Here is a 9,311-nt window from a genome sequence, read left to right as displayed (position 1 = left end):
TTCTTGGTAGGGCAACCAAAAACCTCTTGCTCTAAACTATTTTCCAAAAGCTGCCTGCCTAGCAGATTTACAGGTCATGTTACTGCTTGAACTAACGGATGGCTAACGCATGGAACTGTTCTTTTCCCTCTTGACTACTCTTTTCATGGGATTACACAATGAATGAACCTCACTGCATGAGGACGCGTGCGTATAGGCGGGGTCCATGAACGTCTATGCATAAAAATAAGTGGGGTACATGTCAACGTTACCAATTGCATGAACATCTCTTTATATCCTGTGTGTAAATGTTATCCAATAGTTTATTTGAGGTTCACTGTGTCGTGAGCATACCTTCTGGCCCACACATCGAGTAAGTCCCACCGACTAGGGTTCGACGCGAGGTCTTGGGTTTGATACCCATAGGCGGTGAAATCCTACTACTGTGTGTATGGGTGTAAGTTGGGTGCGTGTGTATAATAATAATGATAATAATAATAAGTCCCACCAACTACTCAAAAATCAGTTTTATACAGTTGGTCACTTGGTTTGTTTTCAATTATATGGGTTTAGCATAATCAATCCAACCGGCGGATCTAAATCGATCCACTCTGATCCCAAGCACCAAAATAAGAAGATGTCTCAAAATCTTTGAATATACTTTTATCCACTTTCTACTTCTCATATAATTAATGCCATGTGTCACCTTCCTAATGACTTTCTCAAAAATGTTAGAAAGGTACAACATTGCCCTCAGGTCACTTCACCTTTGTGATATATATATATAAAAAGGGGTGACAGCTGCGTTGTTCCTTTCCCCGACACCATAAGGGCTTGTTTGCCCGGATGGACTGAATGAGATTAGGTGGGATGCGATCAGGCGATCCCACCCCCTAACCCATGCGCGTGTTTGGACCGTCAATTTACACCAAACTGCCATAACCCATGGTTACAAGGTGGTATTCCGTAAGACGCTTGGGAAACAGCGAAGTCCCATTCCGTCTTCCTCCAGCCCGTTCGTTGTTAAGACGAAGGATTCCCATTTGCATTTTGATCGTCCAACTCATCCACAGGTGCCCGCTCTTTGCTCCAATAGATGATACAACTTTGCATTCACAAATGCATGGAATGTAAGTTCCATGAAAGCGCATCTTGATCCTGTTTCAGGACCATAATTGTCCCCACCGTTCGGTGGTTGTTTGAGGAAGATGGTTTATATTCTAATGGTGGATCCATCCTGACCCATCCTTTCTTCATTTTGTCATCCCTGGACAATTTGGATCTTCTTTTTGACACTCCCTGGCCCACCGAAATTGGTGGTCTGATCACAAACATTCGAAGTGCATGGAACGTAAGTTCCATGAAAGCGTATCTTGCGTGAAATTAATGGTGAATGCACCTCTTTCTATTTTATTCCTTTCTTTGTTCTGCCAGCTTGGGAGGGGTCGATTCCCGTGCTTTAGAAGAATGGACGGCTTGGATTAGGGATACGATCCTGATCTTAATCGCACAGCGAGCCAAACTTTCCGGGTTTCGTCCAGTTTTTCAACCGATCCCATCTGTTGCGATTCTGCCTGATATACGCTGTTGCAGCATGATCTTGAGCCATCGGTGGAAAAAACGATTGATGTATATGCTTAATCCCATGCGTTCCCAAACACTCCCTGTGTTAGAGCTGCAGGATAATCCGATCCATCCAAACAGGTTCCGAACATCATCCTGGGATTTAGCAAACCGGTGGAACTCACGGACAGCCACTGACAACTGCCATCTTAAATCCAATCTCATCCCTCCTAATTCCGTCCAATTCGACCAGCCAAACAGGCCCTAAATGCAATCTGTTGTTAATCCATGTATTGTTTACCCATTGATTCCACTCAATCGAAGTCGTATCATGAAATATTCTTTACCTCACACTTCTAGGTTGTCCATGTGACATGTCGTATAAAAGTGTATCATACGAGGAGTCATCAATGCCTCTTCATTGATGCATAAATATCGCAGTGGATACATAAGCAATTATAAAGTTGGTGCTTCATGGCTCTTCAACGCAAACCTCGAGATAAAGTAGATGAACAAGAACATACAGTGTTCTTGCTAATGTGGATCTACCGTTTTCTGTGATGTGTGAGCATTCTGCAAATCACTAAGGAATATATTCACTTGGCTGAGGTGCTCGCTGAGGTACGTTAACTTGCCCTTGCCCATTTTCGTGCTTGACCACCTTTACCATAGCATGTATGAAGCAATCACTAAAGGATTCTACTAATTTGATGGGATAACACTACGCTAAAACAACTAAAAAAAGACAGTCCAAAACCGTCTCAAATGACCAAAAAGGACAGTCATGGACCGTCGCATGGGCCGTCAAATTTTGACATGTCGTATTACTTAAAGGACGGTCAAAAACCGTCATTCTTATTGACGAAAAAAGGACGGTCATGGACCGTCTCTTATGAGACTTCAAAGGACGGCCATCGACTATCCTTTAAAAGGACGGTCATGGACCGTCTTTAAAAAGGACTGTCATAGTCCGTCTCTGATGAGCCTTCAAAGGATGGCCATGGACCGTCCTTAAAAAGGACTGTCATGGACCGTCTCTTATGGGCCTTCGAAGGACGGCCATGGACCATCCTTTAAAAGGACAGTCATGGATCGTCCTTAAAAAGGACTATCATGGACCGTCTCTTATGAGCCTTCAAAGGACGGCCATAGATCGTCCTTAAAAAGGACTGTCATGGGCCGTCCCTTATGTGAGAGGGTCAATATACACCTGTTACAATATATTTCATCGTATTCTTCCTGATATACACCTGTTATATAATATATTTCATCATATTCACATTCACATCCATTTAAACTCAAACTACGTAAATCCAACATAAACTACATTCATCCAAACATAAACTATATCCATCCAAACACAAACAATCTTATCCACATTACATTCATCCACGCATAAATACATATAAGTTTAACATCATAAATAAAAAAGGAAAAAAATCAGCAACAATTTTCTTTTTGTCTTTCATCTAAAAAAAATATATTAAACCAACAAAACATTATAATTCAGAATCATGAAGAATTGCATAAACTTCTTTAAAAAAAGTGGGCACTTTTTAAAATAAAACTGATCATTAAAATAAAACTAACGCAAGCAAATAATGCAAAAAAGTGTTTCAATTCAAGTTAATAGAAACAACAACAAAAATTAAAGCTTTGTAAAAAGGGGCATGTGTTAAAAGGGATACATTCTTGTTTCTTGCCATGTGATTGAGCTACAATTCGAGTTAATAGAAATAAAAAAAAATAAAATTAAAGCTTTGTAAAAAGAGGCATGTGTTAAAAGGGATACATTCTTGTTTCTTGCCATGTGATTGGGCTACATTATTACAGCAATTGGGTTCGGGTTTGGGATCGGGTTTAGGTTTGGGTTTTCAAGTATAGGTTTAGGTTTAGGTTAGAGAGTTAAGATTAGGATTAGGTGTAGGTCTAGGTTTAAGAATTTGAGAATACATTTAGGTTTTAGGTTTTAGGTTTTAAGTTTAAGTTTTAGGTTATAGGTTATAAGTTTAGGTTTAGGTTTAGGTTTAGATTTTAGGTTATAGGTTATAAGTTTAGGTTATAGGTTATAGGTTATAGGTTAAGGTTTAGGTTATAGGTTTTGGTTTAGGTTTAGGTTAAGGTTTAGGTTTAAGTTATAGGTTTAGGTTAAGGTTTAAGTTTTAGCTATAAGTTATAGTATATAGGTTATAGCTTTAGGGAATTGAGAATAGGTTAAGGTTAAGGTTTAGGTTTAGGAAATCGAGTTCGGGTTCGGGATCAGGTTTAGGTTTGGGTTTTCAAGTTTAGGTTTAAGTTTAGGTTAGGGAGTTGAGATTAGGATTAGGTGTAGGTTTAGGTTTAAGGATTTGAGAATACATTTCGGTTTTAGGTTTAGGTTTAAGTTTTAGGCTTAGGTTTAGGTTATAGGTTTAGGTTATAAGTGCAGGTAATAGGTTTAGGTTTAGTTTAGGTTATAGGTTAAGGTTTAGGGAATTGAGAATAGGTTAAGGTTTAGGTTTAGGAAATCGGGTTCGGGTTCGAGATTGGGTTTAGGTTTAGGTTTTCAAGTTTAGGTTTAGGTTTAGGTTAGGGAGTTGAGATTAGGATTAGGTGTAGGTTTAGGTTTAGGGATTTGAGAATACATTTAGGTTTTAGGTTTAGGTTTAGGTTATAGGTTATAGGTTTAGGTTTAGGTTAAGGTTTAGGTTTAGGTTTAGGTTATAAGCTATAGGTTTAGGGAATTGACAATAGGTTAACGTTTAGGTTTAGGAAATTGGGTTCGGGTTCGGGATCGGGTTTAGGTTTGGGTTTAGGTTTAGGTTAGGGAGTTGAGATTAGGATTAGGTGTAGGTTTACGTTTAAAGATTTGAGAATACATTTAGGTTTTAGGTTTGGGTTTAGGTTATAGGTTTAGGTTTAGGTTAAGGTATAGGTTTAGGTTTTGGTTTAGGTTATAAGCTATATGTTTAGGAAATTGAGAATAGGTTAAGGTTTAGGTTTAGAAAATCGGGTTTGGGTTCGAGATTAGGTTTAGGTTTGGGTTTTCAAGTTTAGGTTTAGGTTTGGGTTAGGGAGTTAAGATTAGGATTAGGTGTATGTTTAGGTTTAGGGATTTGAGAATACATTAGGTTTTAGGTTTAAGTTTAGGTTATAAGTTATAGGTTATAGGTTTAGGTTTAGGTTAAGGTTTAAGTTATAAGCTATAGGTTTAGGGAATTGAGAATAGGTTAATGTTTAGGTTTAGGAAATTGAGTTCGGGTTCGGGATCGGGTTTAGGTTTGGGATTTCAAGTTTAGGATTAGGTTTAGGTTAGGGAGTTGAGATTAGGATTAGGTGTAGGTTTAGGTTTAGGGATTTGAGAATACATTTAGGTTTTAGGTTTAGGTTTAAGTTATAGGTTAGGTTTAGGTTATAAGTTACAGGTTTAGGTTTAGGTTTTGGTTAAGGTTTAGGTTTAGGTTATAAGATATAGGTTTAGGGAATTGAGAATAGGTTAATGTTTAGGTTTAGGTTTAGGGATTTAAGAATACATTAGGTTTTAGGTTTAGGTTTAGGTTATAGGTTACACGTTTAGTTTTAGGTTTAGGTTAAGGTTTAGGTTTAGGCTTAGGTTTAGGTTATAAGTATAGGTTTAGGGAATTGAGAATAGGTTAAGGTTTAGGTTTAGGAAATCGAGTTCGGGTTCGGGATCGGGTTTAGGTTTGGGTTTTGAAGTTTAAGTTTAGGTTTAGGTTAGGATTAGGTGTAAGTTTAGGTTTAAGGATTTGAGAATACATTTAGGTTTTAGGTTTTGGTTTAGGTTATAGGTTTAGGTTTAGGTTAAGGTATAGGTTTAGGTTTCGGTTTAGGTTATAAGCTATAGGTTTAGGGAATTAAGAATAGATTAAGGTTTAGGTTTAGGAAATCAGGTTAGGGTTCGGGATCGGGTTTAGGTTTGGGTTTTCAAGTTTAGGTTTAGGTTTAGGTTAGGTAGTTGACATTAGGATTAGGTGTAGGTTTAGGTTTAGGGATTTGAGAATACATTAGGTTTTAGGTTTAGGTTTAGGTTATAGGTTATAAGTTTAGGTTTAGGTTTAGGTTAAGGTTTAGGTTATAAGCTATAGGTTTAGGGAATTGAGAATAGGTTAATGTTTAGGTTTAGGAAATCGAGTTCGGGTTCGGGATCGGGTTTAGGTTTGGGATTTCAAGTTTAGGATTAGGTTTCAGTTAGGGAGTTGAGATTAGGATTAGGTGTAGGTTTAGGTTTAGGGATTTCAGAATACATTTAGGTTTTAGGTTTAGGTTTAGGTTATAAGTTAGGTTTAGGTTATAGGTTACAGGTTTAGGTTTAGGTTTAGGTTAAGGTTTATGTTTAGGCTTAGGTTTAGGTTATAAGATATAGGTTTAGGGAATTGAGAATAGGTTAAGGTTTAGGTTTAGGAAATCGGGTTTGGGTTCGGGATCGGGTTTAGGTTTGGTTTTTCAAGTTTAAGTTTACGTTTAGGTTAGGGAGTTGAGATTAGGATTAGGTGTAGGTTTAGGTTTAAGGATTTGAGAATACATTTAGGTTTTAGGTTTAGGTTTAGGTTAAGGCATAGGTTTAGGTTTCGGTTTAGGTTATAAGCTATAGGTTTAGGGAATTGAGAATAAGTTAAGGTTTAGGTTTAGGAAATTGGGTTCTGGTTCGGGATAGGGCTTAGGTTTGGGTTTTCAAGTTTAGGTTTAGGTTTAGGTTAGGGAGTTGAGATTAGGATTAGGTGTAGGTTTAGGTTTAGGGATTTGAGAATACATTAGGTTTGCGGTTTAGGTTTAGGTTATAGGTTATAGGTTTAGGTTTAGGGATTTGAGAATACATTAGGTTTGCGGTTTAGGTTTAGGTTATAGGTTATAGGTTTAGGTTTAGGTTTAGGTTAAGGTTTAGGTTATAAGCTATAGGATTAGGGAATTGAGAATAGGTTAATGTTTAGGTTTAGAAAATCGAGTTCAGGTTCGGGATCGGGTTTAGGTTTGGGATTTCGAGTTTAGGATTAGGTTTCGGTTAGGGAGTTGAGATTAGGATTAGGTGTAGGTTTAGGTTTAGGGATTTGAGAATACATTTAGGGTTTAGGTTTAAGTTTAGGTTATAGGTTAGGTTTAGGTTATAGGTTACAGGTTTAGGTTTAGGCTTAGGTTTAGGTTATAAGATATAGGTTTAGGGAATTGAGAATAGGTTAAGGTTTAGGTTTAGGAAATCGGGTTTGAGTTTGGGATTGGGTTTAGGTTTGAGTTTTCAAGTTTAAGTTTAGGTTTATATTAGGGAGTTGAGATTAGGATTAGATGTAGGTTTAGGTTTAAGGATTTGAGAATACATTTAGGTTTTAGGTTTAGGTTTAGGTTATAGGTTATAGGTTTAGGTTTAGGTTAAGATTTAGGTTATAGGTTTTGGGATTTGAGAATAGGCTTAGGTTATAAGTATAGGTTTACGTTAGGTTATAGGTTAAGGTTTAGGGAGTTGAGTTTTGGTTATAGGTTCAGGTTATAGGTTATAGGTTATAGGTTTAGGTTATGGTTTAGGTTATAGGTTTTGGGATTTAAGAATAGGTTTAGATTATAAGTATAGGCTTAGGTTAGGTTGTAGGTTAAAGTTTAGGGAATTGAGTTTAGGTTATAAGTTTAGGTTATAGTTTATAGGTTTAAGTTATAGGTTAAGGGTGTGGTCCCTGCAAATACAGATATAAACACGGTCTGCTCCAATTGGTCAGGCCCTTCTAATGTTGTCCATAGGAAATTGACAACTTCATCATAGTCATAACAGCGGTTCCCATCTTCCATGGACCCCCGCTCAACATCCGGATAGCTCCGACGCACATCCGGGTCTGCTCCATCAATTTCGAGTAAATACATAAACATGGCCTGTCCAAATGGCCAGGCTACTCCAATGCTGTCCATAGAAAATGGACAGCTTCAACATGGTCATAACAGCGGTTCCCACCTTCCAGGGACCCCCGCTCAACATCCGGATAGCTCCGACGCACATCCGAGTTTGCTCTATCAATTTTGAGCTAATACATTTAAAAACAACATAATTATATCTAAAAGCATCTGGATACCTAGGGAAGGCCTCCCATATTCATATTGTTGGTTACTCATCCCTTTGTTTATAAGCCACAATCGACCAACACTTTCTATTGCTACCCGTACTCTGAAACCAACACAAATATAACTGGGAAACAATATAAGGAATAAGAAAAAATGAATTTACCTGTACACATCATTAAATGTTTCCCTATAAGGAGGTGATATTATATCTTTGATAGCCACAACCTGTATGATAGAGAAAAATGCAACCGATACAGTCGGTTACAATTCAAAGGAGAAAAAAGATTTGTGGCTGCACCGATATTCTAATACATTACGAACAGCTGCCTACGTACCCAAAAAGTTAGATTGGGATTAAGCCACTGCGTAGTTCTTTTTTATTAACCTAGTTACTAAAGGTCATAAATTTCATATTTAACAAAGTATCATTGAACATTGTCTCAAATCATTTCTAGTTGGTGCATTTAAAAAAATTCAAATATACAATCAATGCATATTTTTGTTACATCTTGTACTGCAAAAAGGGAGTTCAGGATCGGGTTTGGGTTTGGGTTTTCAAGTTTAGGTTTAGGTTTAGGTTAGGGAGTTGAGATTAGGATTAAGTGTAGGTTTAGGTTTAGGGATTTGAGAATACATTTAGGTTTTAGGTTTAGGTTTAGGTTATAAGTTATAGGTTTAGGTTTAGGTTTAGCTTAAGGTTTAGGTTTAGGTATAGGTTTAGGTTTAGGTTTAAGTTTAGGTTTAGGTTAAGTTTTAGGTTATAAGCTATAGGTTTAGGGAATTGAGAATAGGTTAAGGTTTAGGTTTAGGAAATCGGGTTCGGGTGGTTTAGGTTTGGGTTTTCAAGTTTAGGTTTAGGTTTAGGTTAGAGAGTTGAGATTAGGATTAGGTGTAGGTTTAGGTTTAGGGATTTGAGAATACATTTAGGTTTTAGGTTTAGGTTTAGGTTTAGGTTATAAGCTATAGGTTTAGGGAATTGAGAATAGGTTAAGGTTTAGGTTTAGGAAATAGGGTTCGGGATCGGGTTTAGGTTTATGTTTTCAAGTTTAGGTTTAGGTTTAGGTTAGGGAGTTGAGATTATGATTAGGTGTAGGTTTAGGTTTAGGGATATGAGAATAAATTTAGGTTTTAGGTTTAGGTTTAGGTTATAGGTTATAGGTTTAGGTTTAAGTTATAAGCTATAGGTTTAAGGAATTGAGAATAGGTTTAGGTTTAGGTTTTGGAAATCGGGTTCGGGTTCGGGATTGGGTTTAGGTTTGGGTTTGGGTTTTCAAGTTTAGGTTTAGGTTTAGGTTTAGGGATTCTCTAGTATTATATACCATTGAACCTAGTATTATCTACTACATACTAGTAACATACAACCAATATTGGGGCACCATACCATAAGCTACAAGAATTTCATGTCCCCCTAAATAAGGCATCCTCCATTGATAACATATATATATATATATATATATATATATATATATATATATATATATATATATATATATATATATATATATTAAGTTTTTTATTTTCATTTACATTCCCAAATACATTCATCATCCATCCAAGAAAATTGAAACAAGTACTGTCAATCTATGACTAACAGTTGAAAAGGAAAATCATGCATCTTAGCTTACCGACTACCTTATATTTCTTTTCACCTTTGTAACTCTCATATTTGTTGCAGCTGCTAGTTCACCATCAGTAGTCTCCCTAACCAAATCTTTGTGCAGTCGCTCCAT

Source organism: Magnolia sinica, chromosome 10, assembly GCF_029962835.1.
Source record: "Magnolia sinica isolate HGM2019 chromosome 10, MsV1, whole genome shotgun sequence".
Lineage (NCBI taxonomy): Eukaryota > Viridiplantae > Streptophyta > Magnoliopsida > Magnoliales > Magnoliaceae > Magnolia > Magnolia sinica.
This window is presented reverse-complemented; position numbering follows the sequence as displayed.